The following is a 23,297-nucleotide window of genomic DNA, read 5'->3' on the forward strand; positions in this document are numbered from 1 at the left end:
ATTCTCATACACGTTTCTTTTCTGGATATGAAAAATAATTAATTGTTCCATAAAACTCTTATATTCCTGGAATATGACTGCCCTGAACAACCCTGTATTTTTCTGCTTCTTATTTTATCCAATCTTGTGGGGGACTTTTGAAATACAATTTATGTGCAGCCACACTTTATTGCATTTTCACCATTATGAGATTAAAAGGCCAATATCATTTTAAAGGTCGTAACTGACAGGTTGTTTGCAATACTTTTATAGCTCTGCAAGGAAAAAAATTAATTTGTTGCATCTGTTCACACTAGAAAAAAATTGTCTTTGGAAAACATACTTGTTAAAGTCTTTCTTGTAATAAGGACTCCTAGTTTTATTTTTTGTTTTGTTTTTTTTTTTTGTTTTCAGCATTGCCTACAGTCCCAATAATACTATGAGGGTTAAAATGTGTTTAATTAATGTAAGACAAAAATTCTATGCCTCATATAATCATAAGGTTGTGAAATGTTTAAGTTATTTTCTACTCTACCCTCAACCTTATCTCATCTAACTGTCTCAGAAACATGTTTTAGACTTAGCTTCCTAAAAAAGAGGGTATGAGGTGAGTGTTAACATGCTCAATGTTTATTGCAGGAATTCAAATGCAAGCATGTGTGGAAAAAGTGGAATAGGAGATAAAATGTGTTTTATCAAACTGAACATAATTTCAAAGAAAGCAAAGATAATTGCTCAGTTATGGGACATCTCCATGAGATTACTCAGAACCGCTGCTCTCAGATCAGTTCTTTGATGGAAGAAGTGAGACATTTCTCTGCTATTGTTTGCCATCTTCTGTCTCTTATGAATGAAAATATTTGTAAGGCATTAGGTCGGCTGGGGCACCTGGGTGGCTTAGTGGGTTAAGCCTCTGCCTTTGGCTCAGGTCATGATCCCAGGGTCCTGGGATCCAGCCAGCATCAGGCTCTCTACTCAACAGGGAGCCTGCTTCCTCCTCTCTCTCTGCCTGCTTCTCTGCTGACTTGTGATCTCCATCTGTCAAATAAATAAATAAAATCTTAAAAAAAAAAAAAAAGACATTAGGTCACTTGAACTGGGCTGCTAGGAAGGCAGAAATTTCCAGGTGAACCCAAGTGCAGTTCAGTTGAACTGGATGCTAAAGTTGCTGCAGTTCATGCTTTGGAGGGTACAATAGCAGCCATACCTAGTAACCATCCCTGGTCCCATGGCTACCCTGAGACTACTTGTGGTGCTCAGAGATGAGACACAGTCACTTTAGCCAGGGCTTTGCAATCATTCCCTCCACTCTGGAACCCAGAGGAATGAATGAGACCCAAGTAACTATGAGTGGTGCATTAACTCAATTTGTAACAATTTACCCTTCATGCCAATTAAATAGCATGTATACTAATCTGTTACTACGAAAAGAGGCCCTTACTTCTTTTTCAAGAAAAGAACAAATACAATCCTTCAAAGTAGAGATGAATTTGAGCATCTTTGATATAGTCCTTGATGCTACAGGAAATCCCAAAATCAAAATCAATATTTATCTTCTATTTCCTTCACCACTCATCTCAGATTTCGCTCACCTTTGTCTAGCACTCTGGTTCTCACTTGTCTGTCTGATGGAGTGACAACTCCATCCTTTTGAGAAGTACCACTCTTTTCATTTTGTTTGTTTTGTTTTGTTTTTTTGTTGTTGTTGTTTTTTGAGGAGTACTGCTGTTGGTAAGGGCTTCCCCTACTCGTTCTCAAATCTTTAACTGTCTTGTCACAGTAGTATGCTAACTTTGTTGCTCTCTGTTTTAACATAGTTCACAAAGACCTTGACCATCTTGATATTCCACAAAACAACATTTTGATCCACTGTATTAATGATGTCATGCTAATCAAAGCAAGGAAGCAGTAAATAGGATGTACTCTTATATAATAAGGCATAGGCAAACCAGAGAGTGAGAGAGAGAATTTTCAAAAACTCACTTATCTGACATATTCGTGATGTTTATGTGGGTCTAGTGGTCTGTGACATTCCAGAAAATTCTCCTAATAAAACATTTTGTTATACCTTGAGCTCCCAACCACTATAAACATGAAGTGAATTATAAAGGATTCCCTATAACCAGAGGTTGTACAGAGATAGATGAAAAAGATTCATGACTGTTTAAAAGTTTTATATAGTGTGTTGTCAGTATGGAAAATGGACTGCTATCTCATGACGGCGTCTACCTCTCCCCCTGGGCTGACCCTGAAGGGTAGTGGTGGTGAGAAATAATACTATGAGGCAGAGAGAACAAGCAATACACTTGGTCATTCAATATGTATGAAAAGAAAGGTGACCTGAAGTGTGGAAATACTCTTGTCTTCTGTATTGTGGTGGAACACTTGACAGAAGGTCAAGAGCCTGAAAAGAATAATGGTAGAACTTTGAGGTTGAGTAGTTCAAGGAAACTACCAATAGCTTCTTTAGAACTCCTTAGTAAGGTCTAGATTAGAGGCTATGGTAAGAGTAAGTCATGTTTTGTCTATCTACTATGGGAGAAAAAAGCCATGAGGATAGGTGGCTATTCTTACTAGTTCAAGCACCCAGTATCAATAGAGAAAGAAAGAACCTTTCATTCTGAGCAATTCTGAATACCCCCCAACATTGAGTAAGCTATATCCACAACCTAAATATCATTTCTATATTGAAGACACCCAAATTGAGGATTTAGAATCATTGGAGAGGAGGTGATACTTGCTTAGAAGATAGAGTTGGAGCAGCCATGGATGTAGGACTTTGAGACAAGAGTACAAATGTGAAGACACTCAAGAGATGTAAGTATGTTAAAAGGGAAAGAGAGTTCATTCAGTTATATTATCTGTTGTTGCTAGATCAAATAAAAACAGGTATCAGATTTTCACAAAGCAATGATACTGGAGTGTAAAGAGCAAAACACAGATGGAGATGGCTTGAAGAATGAGTAAATGTGCAGTAAGGCATCCTGAATTTACTAACAATCTTCACAAACAACTTCCCATTTCCTAGTACCTTTTTAGTATATTTTATACCTTGACATCAGGTATAATTGCTACATATTCTAAATTGTGAATGCTAATCAACTTAATTTTTGTTTTGCTAAAATCGTTTATTCTGTCAGCTCCTTCACATCACTTCACTTACTATGTTTGATCTAAAAAAGTAAAAATCATGTCATGTGTCTTGACCCTTAATATTTTCCTACTCTATCAACCTCTCTACTTTTTTATCATGTCATTAGAGATCCACTAACTCATCACAAAAAAATGAGTAACTAATATTTATTGAGATAGCATATCTATTATTTTACTGATAGGATTTCATTATATCTCCATAGCAATCTTACAGGTGTATAAATTATTTTTACTCTCATTTTACAGATGAATAATCTGAAACTCAGTCACAAAATATATAAGTGGTTGAAGTGGGTTTGAAACCCATTCATTCTGATTCCACCCTTGTTTTTTAATCACGGCTCTCTATTAAATTCTCATCAATCATCTCAACAACCTGCCATTCAAATTCCTCACACTTTAAAGCTTCCCATGATTTAGCTATTGCAAAATGTCATCACTGTGAAGTAACCACTATGTCGCTGTTATCCTCCTTTCTCAGCTGTTACCCTTGCCTTATACTTCATTAGAACTATCGAGGTCAGAAGACACAACATTCCCAGACATTCTCTTTGTCAACCACATTGTACTATTTATTTAAAAACTCAACTACATGTATCTTTTTCCTCATTTCCAAAGAATGGGTGCTCATTTCTTGTGTAAAGCTATATCAACTGTCTCTGCATTGGATTCCATCCCCTCCTGCATGTTTCAGTATTGACATGCTGCCTTATGGTTAGGACTTTCCCCCTCCTACAATTTTAGTTCTCCTAATAGTCAATTTTGTCTCTGTATATATAAAAATGGGCATTTCCCATAGTAAGTGAAAAATAAGTTAGCAACAACAAAGCCATTCTCAAATCTATGTATTCTTGTGATGACTGCAAGACATTTTAATTATTAATGTTTGTCATAAACCAACAATCTCATGATCCCCATGTAGCTCAGTCAGTTAAGACTCTGCCTTCTGCTCAGAATTGAGCCCTGCATCAGGCTCCCTGCTCTGTGGGGAGTCTGCTTTTCCTTCTCCCTCTGCCCCTCCCCCTGCTTGTGCTCTCTCTCAAATAAATAAATAAATAAACAAAAACTTTTTTAAAAAGTCTCTATATTCTGCCTCCTTTTATTCAAACACCACTCATTCAGGCTTCAATCCTGTGCATTTTTCTTTATTGAGCACCTTTAAACAAGGTTGCTAATAATTGCCAAATGTACTGGAAACTTTGCAATTTTTGTTTTATCTGATGTTCATTTAACCTGGTATTTAAATAATTTTCACATTCTCCATACCCTTTCCTCTAGTGAATTTTTATCACGGTGCACCATGTGTCACTAAGAAATGTCCCTTTCTATATCTTTATGCATTCAAAAATTCTGTTAAACCTTAAAAATAGAGCTGTCTTCATCCTGCAATGCTAGATTTGATTAGTTATAGGCTAGTTACACAATGAAATATTATATGCAATGTGAATGAACTACCTAAAATTATTTATACTATGGATAAATTTCTCAAACAGTGTTGACTGAATGAACTTAGACTCAATAGAATACATAGTGCATGATTTTCTTTCTTGATCTGGGTGTTAAGTAAATGGGCATGTTTATTTGTGAATAAGTTCTCTGCATGTGTCCATCTATCTATCTTTCTATCTATCTCACTTTGAGCTATCTCAAATATCTCAATATCTCACTTTGAGCAATCCCTTACACAACTCTGGCTTTTGCTATTAGCTGAGAATTCTCTCCAGATTCCCATATCTGTTATGGTACTGATACCCATATCCATATGCTTTACTTACTACCCACTCCATGTTACCACCAGTTAATATATCACATGTCTTCAAACAAATCATTTGCAAAATTAAACTAGCTAGTTTCCTTCCCAACTAGATTTACTCCCAAATATTCACTGACAAGCCAAATGTGTCTTCCTTATCACTACACTTCAAAAGTTAATAAAACTTGTTTCCATTAACCATCACAGCTATTAGTGCTTTAGTTCAGAACCTCAGCCCTCACAGTGAAAATGTCATGGAACCCATAGGTAGTATACTTTCTTCTTTTTTTCCATTCAATCTTTTATATGGAAATCAAGTGATTGTCTAAAACCAAAATGTTCATCTCATACCATTATTAAAACATTTTTCAAGTATCTTTAGTGTAAAGGCCAAATCCCTTACCAAACCAAAAATACCTCAGTTTTGTTTCTCAATATAACCTTCACCCACATTGTCTTCTTTGCTCTGACCCCTCACAGCCTATGCCTCCATATGTTTGTTTATATTATGGCATTCCTGTCGCAAATACACACCTGCTCATCATTCAAGCTCACAAATGTTGTCTCTTATATAAAGTTTTCTAGTTATATGCCTCAAGGATAAATGATACTTTCTTCTGTATCCACATAATAAATAGAGAATACACATTGAATTAAATAGAAAGCTCTTAGCTGTTAGGAATTATGTCTGTGGATATTTACATAGTAGGTTTTTCTAGGTCATCATTATCTCTTTATTTTACATATTGTGTCTATTTTCATTCTCAATTATAGATGTCTCATTATATGTCCTCTCATTTATTTTTTCTGGGTCACTTCTCACTCTATGCTAGGATATATGAGGGCTATTTTCTGTTTTGTTCCTTGCCATGTACTTAGCTTTTAGCCTGATACACAGTAACTACATTAACCATGTGACTTTGGCTACCATCAAAAAAACTAATATCCTCCACAGGAAACTTCAGGTCACTTTATCCATTCCAGAACCTTTTTTTTTTTTTTTCCTTTATAAATGGTATTTTGGGTCCTGACATATTCATATATCCATTTGTTAGTCACTTTACATGTTTTCATTTATATCTCACAAGTGCCAACATACCAAACTGAATAGTCTCTTTTCTACTAGAAATTCCTTTGCTTTGACTCAAGTCAGATCTTCTTAAAATGCAAATTTTGTGTTATTCTCTTACATCAAGCTTTTAGTAAATGACCTCTAGTCTGAAATAAGGTTCACTGGATTAGTGAAAATAAGGCTTTTTAATTTGTCTCAACACACCTAATTGTATCATTAATCATTACTGCTCTCCAAATATATAAGCAACTGAAAAAAATAAAAACATTACCAATAAACAAACAAGGAAACAAACAAATGAAAATGAAAACAAGGCACTTTAAGACATACCAGTTTAGTGAAAAGCATAGAAGTTAAAAAAAAAAAAAAAAAAAAAAAAGGTGGAGTAGCAGTATACTTCCAGTGCTGAGGTGGTGGGAAAGTACTGTGTGAAAATATCCCTTAAATCCAAAAGGTCTGTTTCCCAACCTGACTTTTTTTAAGTTTTTATTTAAATTCCAGTTAGTTAACACAGAGTGTAATACTAGCTTCAGATGTACAATATGGTGATTCAACACTTCATATAACACTTGTTACTCATCACAAGTGCATCCTTAATCCCCATCACCTATTTCATCCATCCCTTCCACCCACCTCCCCTCTGATAGCCATCAGTTTCTTCTCTATAGTTAAGAATCTGTTTTGTGCCAACCTTCCTTCTTAAACATTTTACATAAAAATTATTAGCAAATAGCTATTCTAGAAAAAAGAGCACTCTGACAATTATTAGAAGGCATGGTCATAGGTATTTATAAAATATAATTAAAAAAACCCAAAATAATAAAAAGAATAGATCTCCCCCAAATACAGAAACAAATGCACACTAGTAATATTGAATCAGAAATTAGAATAATCTAATACTTATTCATTTTTAATGCTATAAAAGAGATTAAAGAAAACAGTTTTCTTTGAAAGACCTAACCTAATAAGAGATATGATATATTTAAGAAGTGATTAGACAATAGAGCCTATAAAAATGTTCTTACTACAGTCAGGAATGAAAAAAAAAAAAAAGGAAAGGAAAAAATAGTCAGTAAACTGTAATTTGGAAGCTGCAAAAAAATGGACTGCAGACAGAGGAATAACTTGAGGAAAACACTAACAAAGGGAGGAGGGAAATAAAGATTACATATTATTAGGAAACAAATGATTGCTATAGCAAAAAAAGAGAGCTAACATGCATAACATCTATTGCTGAGAAAAGAGAATAACAAATGAAAAATAGAAACACTTCAAAGAAAAATATAAGAACTACTGAAATAAGGAAATATCCAAAGCTGCAGAGTTAATGTAAAAATAATCAGCACCAAGATATATCCAATGTGAAACTACTGAGCTTCTTGAATAAAGAGTCTTAGAGTCCTCAAGGCAAAATAATAGTAATAATAATACTAATGATAAATTTATCAAAAAGAAGGGAAAAATCATTTTTAGACTTTGAACAATTGTGTGTAGACCTAGTTCATTCCTTATCGTTCTATTGTTTGACTCTAAATCAATTTGTGTATCTCTTTATTGTTGATGGGCATTTGAGTTCTTTTTTTTGTTGTTGTTATTATATGCAATGTTGATACCCATATTTTTGTGCATGTTTTCAGGTAGGTATAAATATAGGTATTTCTATATATAGGCCTACTTGTCCAAGAGTGGAATTGGGTTAATTGGGTTAATTAACACTATGCTCAGTTGGTCCATATAGTTGCCAAAAATGCTATTGTTTGTCTTCTCATTTTAGTAATTCTAGTGAGTGTGAAAGATTTCTTAAATTCAGAAACCATTAACCATAGATCAAAAAAGAAATACAAGTGTACATAAAAGAAAGACTTTCTACTTATCAAAAGATACCACTGAGAACCTTAAAAGAAAAGCCTCAACATGGAAAATATATTTCCAATACATATATTTATAAGATACGTATGAAAATGTATTAAGAAATTCAAGAAATTAGTAAAATCAGATAATCTGGAGAAAATGAATAAAAGTCTTGAATAAGCCTTTTAAAGACAAAGATATCCACGTAAAAAATACATATATGAGAAAGTTCTTAACCTCATTAGATGTCAGGGCAAAGGCAAATTCACACTATTTTCTACCCATCAGAAAGACTAGCTTGAGAGATTTTGTTTTGTTTCTGCTGAGATTCTGAAGTAATACCAATTAACATTTCTGAACATGTATGAAACTGTCAACTTCTGCTAAGTGATTTACATATAATATCTCATTGAATTTCTACAATAATCTTCTGTGCCAAGAAGTGCCATTATATTCCCTCTTTTATAGGTAAAGAAACAAATAAAACCATTTGATTAGGAAACCTACTTGTAAATGGTCAAGGAAAACTTCAAACTCCATCTGTCTGATAACTAATCTCTCTCTCTATAATAAAATCCAAAATTAAGAATGCTTTGTTTTTCTCGATATGATTTTTCTACCCTTTAAGCTCATTCCATAGCATTCTCTTCCTCTCCCATTATATTCTATTCATGTTGAATTTTCATTTTTAGGTACCCTCTAAACTCTTCAAGCTTAACTAGCTCTAGAACTTAGTTTGGAACTTGGAACATCTTCTTTCTTCCTAATGTACCTCACCCTACATTGTGTTACACTTCCCTGTGGTATATAGTCATGGCACATTTTGGCTCTGCCTAGAACGAAGAAACTCACCAGATGTTCAAGACGTAAATTTGTTTCAGTCAGATTCTGGAAAATGTGGGAAGTTTGAGCGTGTTCCCATGCGTACGTGAGGTAGGGGGGAAATACATAGCTTTGCCTAGGTAAATCTGACCAAATAAGAAAGTAGATTTCCAGAAAGGAAAAAAAAAAATTCCTTTAAGATAGAGATGTTTTCATTCCCTTCAAACCTGTCCTATGGCTATTGAAGGGGAAGCATTCTCGCTTCTACAAACACTATTTCTACGCCATCTTTTCAGTCGAAAGTCTATTAGAGGTTGAGGAAAGTAAGTTTACTGAAGAGATATATGCAAATCTACCTCTTTTTCTCCACCACACTCACCTCCAAGTACATTAAAGAAAATGTCAGTAAAATTAGAAGCTTTTTGGCAAAGAGTAAGCAAAAAACCTCTTCTTTTAGCATTAAACTTGATATATTGATCTACATTTGAAAAGACAGTTTGAGTGATTCAAAATTTGCATATTTTCATACATGATACCTACCCTCAACCCACCTTTGGCATTCAAAGTGACAGCTAAGAGTAGTAGCAGGGAATAAGTGCTTGGAATGCAGTTAAATGCAACATAAATGGATCCTTTTAAAGACTAACAGTTTTAATGGTTACTTAACCTACATATGACTCCATTTCTTCTTGCAGAAAAATAGGGATAATATTTATCACTCAAACTTTTTAATATGTCACCTCATTAATCTCCTACCCCTTTGTGTGACCCTGAGAGAGAAAAGCTCTAGATAAAACACAAGAGCTATAAGGCTGGCCCTCAATTTTAGATACAGAAACTGATAGACCCAAAGGTTTGAGCTATTGGTATTTGAAGCTGTTACCCCAGTTTCATTGTTTCACAACAAGCTGGAACTAAATAACCTGAACTTTTGTCTCACCAAATTACTTAAAAATATAAGTTAGTATATAAGGACACACAAAAGCAATCAATATTTTGTGAAACTGCCAGACTGTAATATGTTTTTTTTTTTAATGGCATTAGTGTTAAGTGCATTAACTTTAATGAAGATCCTAGAAATGGTCTCTTAATAACCTTATTGGGATATGACTACTTTTAAATGGTTTTTGCTTTGTCCTTGGAATTCATATGATGCATGTGACAGAGGCTTGTTCAGTGTTAACAGAGGATTAGATGAAGGAAATTAATTAAAGCTTCCTTGCCACGTTTTCCCCTTGAGCTATTCAGTATGCCAAAGTGGTATGACAGGGTACCGTCCTTCCTCTAAATCTACTCATTAAATAACTCAATTGGGTTTAAACACACATCCTTTTTTTTTTTTTTAAATTAGACCATAATTTTTCTCCTTGTCTTTCTAACCTGACCCCTTCGAGCCACTGCCACCTCTGTGATTTGTAATTACCTTTTAGCTTCCAAGAATAGGACAGCCACAAAGTGCATCCCCGTGTTTCAGGGTCCACCAATTCACTTTCTTGAGACCTGTCGTCAATTGAGATGACAAATTTAAATCAGTTAGGGACATTTGTTTAACTAATCCCCTGGGCAAATAAGGATCTAAAATGATTTCTTAGAACAGAAACCATAGCTATCAGTTACATCCTGTAATACTAGATGGAACACAGATCTGTGACTCTTTTCAAATACTGTTCATACCACACTTTAATAATTATAAGAAATATTACTTTTAATTTTATATTTAAAAATGAATAGAATCACTTGTCTTTAAGTTTCCACAAATTGTGATCTTCTGTTTTTAAAACATTCTTATAAATGTATTAATTAGTTGCTACTGAAAACAATTACTTATAAAATAAAATAAACATAATTTCACAAAAGAAAGGTTACTTTCTTTTCTTGAAAAAAAAAAGGAAGCCCAATAGCAATGACATGTGAAAGTAAATCAGGATAATAATACTTTCTGAAAAATTGTATCAAGTTTGATGTTTTCAGGTAAGCAAATATAAAGTTCTTGATGCCCTTACTTACTACTTTTAGTCAAATAAAAAGCCCAAGTTTTAAAATGCTTGCTTTAAAATGTCTGCCCTTTTGAGGTCAAGGATGAAGATATAAAGACATCCCTCTAAATTTAAAATTAGACTGTTGAGTCTTTCCCTTTTTCTTCATCAAGATGTTGTTTGACATGTGATGCTGATGAGGAAAACCAACGTGGAAAAAGGGAAATATAATTTCTGTTTAAAATAATTATTTAGGAAATCAGATGTAGATGATCAGTGGCATAGTGGAATTAATAATGCTCACTGACCAAAACAGAAATCAAAAATTGTTCAAACTAAATTCTATTTAAAACATTGAAACTATAATTAAAACTATATATGTACATGTGCATGTATGCATACATGTATATTCACACACACGAAGCACTGTTCATCCAAATTGTTAATATACTTTGTTGATTGCATTATAGTAATAATTCTATGAAAAAGCCAGTGTTATTATTCTTCAATACATTGAATTATATTTTCTGAAATTAAAAAACATGAAATTGATCACATTGACACATTTTACCTAATTTATAATACTAATATACAAATAAAGAAATCCATAGTTTATGTGGTTAATATATTTATTTGTTCATTATTTTAAACACTGTAAAACTGACAGGTTCATTCTTCTGCAAATCAGATATGTTCAAATTTTGATCAACCTTGATATCTGAGATTAAACACTTAAAATACATCAAAATGCAAATCTGACCAGCTAAAATGTATTCATGCTAAAATGTCAGGATCATGACTACTAAGATAGATGGTTCCAAAATAGTATCCTGCAAATATTTAATGAGATTGAGAAATATTATAACACATTCATGCAAAATTTTACTTGAATCATTAGTGAAAAGCATAGTATTTCAACTGTCTTAAAACATGTACCTAACATTGCAAAAAAACGATCAGAGACATTTAAATTCTCAAATAAACTTAAAATCCCTATCTTGTTTTACGTAATAATAGAAGTTGTATTTTACCTGCTAAAAGTGTGAATTCCAAAACTCCAGGATTTCCTGGATGCAATCCAGGACTGGATGCAATCCCAGTCTCTTTGTGGAGTTTCTGATACATAGGTAAAGAGTATAACTGCAGCTGCAGACTTTATCTTTTTAGCTTGAACATTAAAAAAAAAAGCTCGCCTAAGTCGCAAAAATTACAAATTTTATTTTAATTAATCACCTACCTGTTCTTTCCTAGAGCTTTTTTTTAAGTAGACTAAATCTCAAAATAATTCCAACTAATAAAGGTAGTGCCTTGTGACACTCAAGTACATCATTTATAGTAAATTCAGGTAGTAATTTGGCCACTGATAGAAAACCCCAATTCAGAGAAAATTCTATAATGTTTGCCTACCTTCAGGTGGGAATTCTAGTATGATTCAGTTCCCAGAACTTACCATGATTTTATAAGTTGCCTGCAGTGGGATTTCTCAATATGCCATCCTTACAACACTTAAATCAGAATCTGCAGGAGTGCTTACTTCAAATGTGAATTCCCAGGTCCCACCAGAGATGAAATGAATCAGAATGCATATGGCAGAGCATGAATGTGGATTTTAATCATTTGCCCAAGTGGTTGTTATGCACATTAAGTTTGAGAATGCATGTGCGTTCCTAAATCCAAGTAAAGAATATATGGCATACATACCAAATATTTCACAAAGCTGTCAGTCAGGAATAGAGCAGGTGATCAAGTGCTGATAAAATAGTTTAAGTAATGGAACAACTGTAACCAGCTTTACAAACTAGGAATAAATGAGGAAGATTTTAAGACTCAGAGTACACCAAGGTCATGGGCCTTCTAGCTTTGGTGATTTTCAAGCTTGCCTGATAAGTCTCATGGGGTGCTTAGTAAACTGCAGATAATTATGTCTCAACAGAACCTACTGAATGAGGGCCTCTTGGAGCAGATGCCTGATAATCAATATATTTAACTATCTAGTCTGGTGACATTTATCCTCAAGGAAGTGGGGATATACTGCTTAGTGTATTCCCAGGCTGGCACTACAAAATAATCATAGTAACTTTGACCTTAATTGTTAAAATTTCTGAATTGCTAGTGTGGCATTATATCTTTAATTAGTACAATAGCTTTAATCTGTCAAATTATGTCCTTGATATCTATTAGGTACCCCCCTTATGCTCTTACCTTTTCCTTATTAAAGGCTGATTTAAAACTGACTTCCTATTACTATTCTTGTTTTGCATAGGATTGTTTTTCATGAATAATCATGAATGCCCTCAATATTTGTACAACCTAATCTGTGAGGTGTTTGATATGCTTTTTTTCTACATGAATTTTTAAGTGTCTTCACATATACAAATGCATTAACAGCAGTTAATAAAAGTACATGTATTTTCCATAAATTCAGTATCTCAAAATATTTGTATACATTATGGTATATGATAGATCTAGGAATGATTACACTTATTAACACACACACATACAAGTATGATTGATTTCAGGCTTATAATTTAGGAAACATTGTAAGTAACATGAATAAGAACAGAAAAACTAAAATTAGGCATTCCTCAGTTAAGGAAATCATTATGCAATTGTTTAAAAATAACTGTAGAATTCAGTTGTCTACATTGAGTTCATTACTAACCACTTAAAACAAAACAAAAAAAGCAGTTCTTTTAAAAGATTCTTCTTTAAGAATAAACTGTAGTTTAGAATGGATTAAAAGCAAAGCCACCTTCTCAGGTTTCAAGATATACTATAAAGCTATAGTAAACAAAATAGTATGGTACTGGCACCAAAAATAAATACATAAATCAACAGAACAGGATAGACAATCCAGAAATAAACCCACACCTACATGGTCAATTAATCGATGACAAAGAATGAGATACAGTCTTTTCAATATATGGTGTTGAAACAACTGGATGGACACCTACAGAAGAATGAAACTGGCCACTTTTTTGCATCACAACAAAAGTAAACTCAAAAGGATTAAAGACCTAAATGTGAGGCCTAAAACCATAAAACTCCTCAAAGAAAACATAGGCAGTACTCTCTTATGCTTGGACCTTAGCAACATATTTATGGATATGTCTCCTCGGGAAAGGGAAACAAAAGCAAACATAAACTATTGGGATTACATCAAAATAGAAAGCTTCTGTACAGCAAAGGAAACCATTAAAAAAACAAATAGGCAAACCACTGAATAAGAGAAGATATCTGTAAAATATATAGCTGATAAGGGGTTAATATTCAGAATACATAAAGAGCTTACACAACTGAACACCAAAAAATAAACAATCCAATTAAAAATAATCAGAGAACCTGAGTAGACATTTTTCCAAAGATATACACATGACCTACAGACACAAGAAAAGATGTTCAATATCACTCATCATCAGAGAAATGCAAAACAGAACCACAACAAGATATCACTTTACACTTATCAGAATGACTAGTATTTTTTAAATTAACATATAATATATTATTTGTTTCAGGGGTACAGGTCTGTGAATCATGTCTTATACAATTCACAGCACTCACCATAGCTCATATCCTCCCCAATGTCCATAACTCAACCATCCTATCCCATCACCCCCCACCCCCCAGCAACACACAGTTTGTTTCCTGAGATTAAGAGTCCCTGGTCCCATCTTGTTTCATTTTTCCCCTCCCTTGCCCCCACAACCACCCACCTTGCCTCTCACCTTCTTCATATCAGAGAGATCATATGATAATTGCCTTTCTCTGATTGACTTATTTCACTTAGCATAATACTATCTAGTTCCATCCATGTCATTGCAAATGGCAAGATTTGGGGGTTTTTTTGATGGCTGCATAGTATTTCAGTGTGTGTGTGTGTGTGTGTGTGTGTGTGTGTGTGTGTGTGTGACATCTTCTGTATCCGCTCATCTGCTGGTGGACATCTAGGTTCTTTTCATAGTTTGGCTATTGTGAACATCGCTGCTATAAACGTTCAGGTGCACATGCCCCTTCGGATCACTACATTTGTATCTTTAGGGTAAATACCCAGTAATGCATTTGCTGGGTCGTAGGGTAGCTCTATTTTCAACTTTTTAAGGAACCTCCATGCTTTCCAGAGTGGTTGCACCAGCTTGCATTCCCACCAACAGTGTAGGAGGATTTCTCTTTCTCTGCATCCTCTCCAATTATCTACCATTTCCTGACTTGTTAATTTTACCCATTCTGACTGGTGTGAGGTGGTATCTCATTGTGGTTTTGGTTTGTATTTCCCTGATGCTGAGTGATGTGGAGCACTTTTTCATGTGACTAATATTACAGAGACAAGAGATAACAAGTGTTGGTGGAGATGTTGCACTTGTGCATTGCTGGTAAAAGCGCAAATTGGTGCAACAACTGTGAAAAACAGTACAGAGGTCCCTCAAAAAATTAAAAATTAGAATTCTACTCCACTACTGGGTATATAACCCTAAGAAAATGAACACACCAGTTTGAAAAGATAAATGAACCGTTATGTTTACTATAGCATTATTGACAATAGCTAACAGATAGAAGCAACCCACTGTCCATTGATAGATGAACGGATAAAAGAAATGTGAGATACACATGCACACACACACATACATACACACCACATTGGAATGTTACACGGCCATTTAGAAAAATGAGATTTTGCCATTTGCAACAGAATGGATAAATCTAGAGGGTATTATGCTAAGTGAAACAAATCAGACAAAGACAAACACCATAGGACTTCACTTATCTGTGGAATCAAAAAAACAAAACAAACAAATAAGCAAGCAAAAAACAGACTCTTAAATACAGAGAACAAATTGGTGGTTGCCAGAGAGGAGATTGGTGGGGGGATGGATGAAAGAGTTGAAGGGGATTAAGAAGTACAAACTTACCAGTTATACATAAGTCATGGAGATAAAAAGTAAGGCATAGGACATATATTTAGTAATAATGTAAAAATGTATGGTGACAGATGATGACTGCCCTTAATGTGGTATGCACTGAGTAATGTATAGGATTGTTGAATGATTATGTTGTACACCTGAAACTAACATAGTATTATATATCAATTAGAGTTAAAAAATAAATTAAAAAGTAAGATGATTAAAAGTATAGCCATCTTGCCTGTACTTGCAGATGTTTTCTATGCTGAGAAGCAGAGACCACAAAAGGCAATACAACATTCTGGTCTTGTGAGAGATAGAATGCCAAGATTTGGGAGGTACATTCTGGACTAATCATATCATGAAGACCAACTCTGTCATGACGTACACAATAAATTTTAAAACTATATTCATTGGATACATTCACTTGGAGAAGTTTGAATGGCAGTAATTTTTTCCCAGTTACTATTATTTTACATCAGTAGACTCTATTTAATATCTTTGATAATTCTATAATTTTGAAGGTCTCCAGGAAAAAAACATTATATTTGTTCATTTTATTGCAAATATTTTGTTAAAAGTGTGTCAGCTCTAATATTGAAACTATAATGCAAATTTTTAATTATTAGCACTATTCTATAAAGCGCAATGAAGAACATCTTTAAATAAAAGAGAGTAAGGGAAACTGTAAGTTGCTTAAGCCTCTGACTCTCGATTTCAGCTCACATCATGATCTCTGGGTCATGAGATCGAGCCCTATGTCAGGCTCTGTGCTGGATGTGGAGCCTGCTTAAGATTCTCCCTCTCCATCTCCCCCTCCCTGCAGGCAATCTCTCACTCTCTCTGTCCCTCTCTTAAAAAAATAAAATAAAATAAAAAATAAAAAAGAGGGTAGTATTTCACTAGGGAATAAACCAAAAGACTTTCTATCTTTCCACATCTTCATCCAGTGATGCTGTTTTAGAGACTAGTTTCTAAACAGATGCAATTTTTTAAAAAAATGATGAAAGCCATGTTTTGCTCAGGAATACTATTGTAACCATACCATGTAGGTTGCTTGATAGCAGATAGTAGTGTGCCAAGCTTCAAAAGGCAAAACACCGAGTTTTGAGCTTGTTTTTGTCTGGCTTGCTTCTGCTCACCCTGGAGAATCTGGAGGATTGTATTGCTGACACACCACTAGGTCACCACAATTTCATTTTCACAGATGAATTCCCCATGACAGAACATTCATGTCCTTAAGATGCAACCCTAGCCAACAACCTCCCACAATTTCACTGGATATCACAATGTTCTGCTTGATAAAAATCTGTTGCTTCTTTGATTTTATTGTTGATTTCAGGTGCTTTTTTATTTGCTCATTTCTTAATCATGTCTTCTTGTTTTGTTAATGTTTTTCAACTCTATCCCAGTTGATCTGCACACCACCACTGTGACTGGAGAATCTGAAGAAGAAAACCACCGCCTATTACACTTGCTTTAAGTTTTCCAACTTTCTAGATCAAAACCCCTGTATAACAGCCAGTCACTCCACCTATTAAATCTGGGTGGCTACAAGGCATTTTTATACCACAGATACTGAACTATGGCCAAAGACTCAGCTCCATCAGCGCTGTCCTCTTGTATACTCAGTTAAATCCACCACTTTATAAGAATAATCATCACTTTCTTTCTTTTTTTTTTCTTTTTTACGACTTTATTTACTTATTTGAGAAAGAGAGAGAAAAGACGAGAGAGCATGTGTGCACACACACATGAGCAGGAGAGAAGCAGAGTGAGAGGCAGAACCAAACTCCCCGCTGAGTGGGGAGTCCAATGTGGGACTTGATCCCAGGACCCTGGGATCATGACCTGGGCTGACATCCAAATGCCCCTCATCCTCACTTTCATATTCAGGTGAGAAAAACCCCATCTAGATTGCCTTGGCCTTGGAATCTAGACCCAAGTGGAGAGGACTCAGGTGTTAATGAAGAGTGGAATTGGAAGGGAGGGTCACAGTCCCAGAAACAAGAGGTTTTACACCTATGAGAGCCACTAAAGCTAAACAAATGGCACTTCTTGGTGAAGAAGTCTTCCAGTACTGTAATAAATTAAAAGAACTTCACATCACTCTCTCCCAAATCATTCTCAACCTCTGCAATTAAAGGAATTTGCTGTTTCCCCCATTTTAAAAAAATTAAGTGCTTTATAAAATGAATAGTACTTTATTTATCAAAAAAAATCTTGTCTCAGCAGTATAATATGAGGACAGTTCCATTAGTTATCTCCTCATAGGTGTTGGTATGGGGTCTTTAGAGTCTATCCTACATGAAGTACCTGATAGTGGTTATCAGTGCAGCAGGTTAAATTTAATGCAATATGGCAAAAGAAAAGTAATACTGACAGCAACTATGTTGGGGCAAACACAGCATATTCCCATAATCACTCACAGACTTTTACTTGGTCTTTGATTTAAGAGACAGATTCTCTGTGTCTGATCAATGGCAGTCTCTTGGGATGCACTAAAATGAAATTCAAAAAAAGCTAATTCAAATCATTCTGGAATTATAGACAACTATACTAGAAAGCCTCTAAAACACTGAGAAAGAGAGAGAGAGAGAGACAAAGGAAAGGGCATAAATGCACCTAGATCATGTTTTCTAGGTGCTGAGAATAAGAGTTGGGGCAGGTGTCTCATGTGATAGATCTAGCAGATACAATAAATGAGAAAAGATGTTAAATATATTGTCTTTTTTTAAAATTATAAACAGAATTCCTTTACTATCTCTGAGAGCCCACTGTCAAGATTTAATTTAATATTTCATTAGTTTCCTCTCTTGATACTGTTTCCTTTTCTGTACAGGTCAATAACTATAAATTATTTGTTTTCAGTGATGGTGGGTATAATGGTAATGACAACCAGAACAATGATAGTGCCGGTCATTTCTATATACCATGAATTTTATTGGAAAAACCTATAAATACAAGCTCCATTAACTGGCTTAATAAGATCTGTGTTGGTTATTGCAAACAAAATAAGTAAAAATACACTACTCAATATAAGATATTAGTTACTATATTTCTTTTTTAAAAATATCCTCTTCTGGGACGCCTGGGTGGCTCAGTTGGTTGGACGACTGCCTTCGGCTCAGGTCATGATTCTGGGTCCCGGGATCGAGTCCCACATCAGGCTCCCAGCTCCATTGGGAGTCTGCTTCTCCCTCTGACCTTCTCCTCGCTCATGCTCTCTCTCACTGTCTCTCTCTCAAATAAATAAATAAAATCTTTTAAAAAAATATCCTCTTCTTTGCTAGTTCTAAATGTTTTATTTCTTACAGGTCTGATACTGATTTGAGTATTCTTGTATGTACTGGCGTTAACCAGCTGTGACCGAAGGATGCTCATGTACTCTAGTGTTCAGACATGTTTTGACACATCTGAGTTAGGGTGAGGAAGGTTCTTTCAGGACATGGAATTCCTTCTTTAGCAAGAATAGTGGGATGGAGACTTACTCTGAATAAAGAAGAAGTAGAAACTGGGAAGGTTAAAGAGATTAGTCTAAAAATAAAAACTGCCATTCCCATTATTGTCGAGATCAGACTGCAAGAACACGAGAATGCTTGGCACCAAGTAAACAGATCTGAAGAGACACTCTAATTCCTAATCCGTAATCTACAAGGGAAAAATAAGGTACCACCATGCATAATGATGGGAGTGTAGTTTGTGAGGAGGACTGATGTATAGGTTATGATAGTATCTTTGGTAACAAAATATATCAGTTTTGTGGTGGTAATGGAGGTTTAAAGCTTATTACATGGGAAATCAAGATTTTCTGCATATATGAACATATAGGAAAACCTATTATTTTTTTTAAAAACACCTGCATTATACCACTTTAGAGGCAAAGGGTGGTTTCTTCCTTTATTAGATCTTCTATTGATAATATATATTTTCATTACAACATCTTTCAAATGGTCCCTCTAAGTGTAAAGACTCCAATAACAGGGAATCTTGAAGTATAGGTCCTTAGGGAAATATTTTAGTTAAAAGAAGGAGCTACTTAGAATCATTTCTTACATGAGAGGAAGGATTTGGAATCATATCAAATCACCGGTTAATTTGTAAAAGAATAAATGCCATAGAAATAGAAAAAATAGGAATTTATGAGTCAGAAAGGCAAGTTTCATCAAGATTTTATTCTTGGAATATGTATACTCCAGAGTCTGTACAACACTTTTCATTTTATTTTAATTGATAATGCAATTCTTCTCTATTTGCAAGATTGCATAGCTCATATTAAACACACTTATTTGAGGGGCACCTGGGTGGCTCAGTGGGTTAAGCCTCTGCCTTCAGTTCCGGTCATGATCTCGGGGTCCTGGGATTGAGCCCTGCATCGGACTCTCTGCTCAGCAGGGAGCCTGCTTCCCCCTTTCTCTCTGCCTGACTCTCTGCCTACTTGTGATCTTTCTCTCTTTCTCTGTCAAATAAATAAATAAAATCTTAAAAAAAATAAACACACTTATTTGAAATATCTTACATCTTATACATCCTGAAAAAGCATAGGTTTTCATTAGCTGCTGTATTCCCTCTCTAACCTCCAACAATAAAACACACAAAAATACCTCATTAAACCCTTACTACTTTTAAATTTTTAGAAAACTAAAATAACTACTTAAGTGATTATTTAATCCATAAAAATAAATTTATTATTTTGTGAAACTCATTATAAGAGGTATTAACTTGTAATTCTACATTTTCTCTCCTTTTTTCTTTCATTTTATTTCCTCTTGTCTTTTAACATATCTTTGTAATTCTGTCACCCTTTTGCTCACAAGAAAAAAAAAGTGGCATTTTTAAATGTCAAGTAATATGTGTTAGAGCTTTGCTAACCATCTCATCACCAGTTTGTTGCAAGAGATTTATAAATCAGATTTTCATTAAAAAAGAAAAAGAATCAACACCATATGTTCTGCTGAATCCCATGCAGCTGTTGCTACAGCAGCTTAATAGTGTAAACAGGAAAGTATTCGGTACTTTGTACAATATACAAGACTGTAACTCCTTTCAAATATGCTTTTTTTAAAATATTAAGATTAAAATCTAAGAAAGCATGGTAAAATGAAATAACTTAGAATTGTTAACATTTATTTTATAGAAAAGGAGTTCTCTTTGAATCAGAAGCTAAATGAGTATCTATAACTGAAATTAAAACACCAAGGTACACTTGAAATTGAAATAGAAAAGCAGACTCAAAGAAGAATGTTGTGTATTAATGCATCTCCTCCAGTAATCTTAACTTTATTGCATGTACTGTTTGCCTAAATATCAATCTAGTTGGCACTTTTATTACAATCCTGAAAATGGAAAGAGAGCAAATGAACCATTTACTGCTTTTATTTTCTAAGTATAATCATGTTTCTGCTTTCCATTCAATGATAGTCAACTTTTTTTCCTCCAACATAAAACATTCCTGAGTGTTAATGATCAGTTATGGTAAGAGTTTGATATTGTGATGCTTGTATATATTACAATGTACAAAATACCAGAATCAATTATTTATATATTTTAGTTGAGAGGTTAGGAAGTAATGCCCTATTGTAAAAACTTGTATAATTTAAATAATGTTTATGGGCCAAGTGTATATGAGATATAAACATTACCCTAGATATACATTTTAAATTTATTGAATTTAAAATAACAAGGCTAAAAGAGAAAAATCTTTTTAAAAAGCCCCATAAAAAAGATAATAATTTTTCTAAACATTCATTTTCATATAGAAATTGCATGCTTATCTTCCATTCCCAAGAAACACCTCAGAATGATAATTAATTTTCCTGCATTAATATAAATTTACATTGCTTCTGCTTGTATTATGATCAAAACAGATGTACTCATGAATTAGTGTGAAAAATATGTTCTCGTCATAGGTATAAGACAGGTGACTATTTCCTTCTAGTATGAAGATATTATAAGAATAATCTGCAGACCAATATTCTTATTAAATATATACAAAGAGCCTTCAAAAATTACTAACAAAATTACTAACAACATATAAAAATATTGTAAGACCAAGCAGGCTTCATCCAAAGAATGAGTTGTCAATTTTATATATGAAAATTATCAATGTAACATAATAGATTAATGAGTTAAATGATACGCAGAGCACAAGATCATCTCAGCAGGTACAGAAAAACCATGTGCCAAAATCCAACACTCTTTAATGATAAAGGTACTCCAAAAGCTAGGAATAAAAGCAAAATTCCTCAACTCGTTAAAGAAAACCTACGAAAAATTCACAGCTTATATCGAAGTTCATGGGGAAAGACTGAACGCTCTATGCCCTAGATTAGGAACAAACCCATTTACAATAGAATGAAAAAGAATTAAATTGTTCAGAAAAAATATGAAAAAAGTAAGATAAAAACTAAATTTTGTTTAAATAAATTTTATTTTCATGAACATCCCATGTCTATTGTTACATGACAATACTCAAATAAATTTTTGACTTTTTTTATTATTATTTTTTTATTTTCAGCATAACAGTATTCATTGTTTTTGTACCACACCCAGTGCTCCATGCAGTCCGAGCCCTCTCTAATACCCACCACCTGGTTCCCCCAACCTCCCACCCCCCCGCCTCTTCAAACCCTTCAGATTGTTTTTCAGAGTCCATAGTCTCTCATTTTTAAGACTTTTGATATACATTGTCAAATTACTCTCCAGAACATTTTTTTTAATTTAAATCCAATTTAGTTAACATATTAGAATGCTTTTATTTACAGTGCTATCAGCAGTATATAGGAAGGTCAACTTATTCTCACCTATGACAATTCAAAGTGTTATCATTTTAAGAAAATCTCTGCTAGTTTAGTATTTTATATTTTTTATTTCTTTGATGACAAAGGAGATTAAACATTTCTTCTGACACATATTCATTATTTTTTTACTATAATTGTCTTTCTCTTTTTTTAATTTATATTCAATTGGTAATATATATTACATTATTAGTTTCTGATGTACTGTTCAATGATATTTTTAGTTGTGCATAACACCTAGTACTCAGATAAATTTATATATTCAATGCAATCCTTACCTACCAATCTCCAAGCTGTTTTTTTGTGTGTTGTTGTTGTTTTTTTTTAATCAGAAATAGATAAGGTGGGGTACTTGGGTGACTCAGTCATTAAGCATCTGCCTTTGGCCCAGGTCATGATCCTGGGTCCTGGGATCGAGCCCTGCATTGGCCTCTCAGCTGGGCAGGAAGCCTGCTTCTCCCTCTCCTGCTTCCTCTGCTTGTGTTCCATCTCTCTCTGTGTCTCTCTCCATCAAATAAATAAAATCTTAAAAAAAAAAAAAAGAAATTGATAAGGCAATTCTAAAATTCATATGAAATGCAAGAGCCACTGAATAGACAAACAATCTTTAGAAAAGAGTATCAATGCTCGAGAATTCACACTTTTTGATTTCAAAACTTAAACTGAAGCTACAAAAATCTAGGTTGTGTGGTACTGGCATAAATATATACATATAGATCAATGGAATAGAATTGGTAATCCAGAAATAAACTGTTACATTCATGGTTAATTCATATTTGACACATCTCCCTAAATAATTCAATAGGGAAAGAACAGTCTTTTCAATTAAATTACCAAAACAACAGGATACTCATAAGCAATAGATGTGGTTGGACCACTTTCTCATACCAGACATCAAAATTAACTCAAAACTAATCACTGACCTAAATGTAGGGGCTAAAATATAAGACTTTGACAAAAAAACAGAGGAATACATCTTCCTGGCCTTAAATTAGG

At 34.0% G+C, this 23,297-nt stretch overlaps 1 long non-coding RNA gene across 1 annotated transcript in view; it reads left to right on the forward strand.

Moving 5' to 3' along the window:
• The window catches only part of LOC116870303, a 39,636-nt gene extending 20,749 nt beyond the window's left edge, over positions 1 to 18,887 (forward strand). Inside the window, exon 3 of the long non-coding RNA XR_004383198.1 lies at positions 18,822 to 18,887. This is a non-coding gene — a long non-coding RNA (uncharacterized LOC116870303). The remainder of the gene's footprint in view (positions 1 to 18,821) is intronic.
• The last annotated feature ends 4,410 nt before the right edge of the window (positions 18,888 to 23,297 follow it).

The sequence above is a fragment of the Lontra canadensis genome, unplaced genomic scaffold (genome assembly GCF_010015895.1).
Source record: "Lontra canadensis isolate GAN:19392208 unplaced genomic scaffold, GSC_riverotter_1.0 scaffold22, whole genome shotgun sequence".
In the NCBI taxonomy this organism is placed as follows: Eukaryota; Metazoa; Chordata; class Mammalia; order Carnivora; family Mustelidae; genus Lontra; species Lontra canadensis.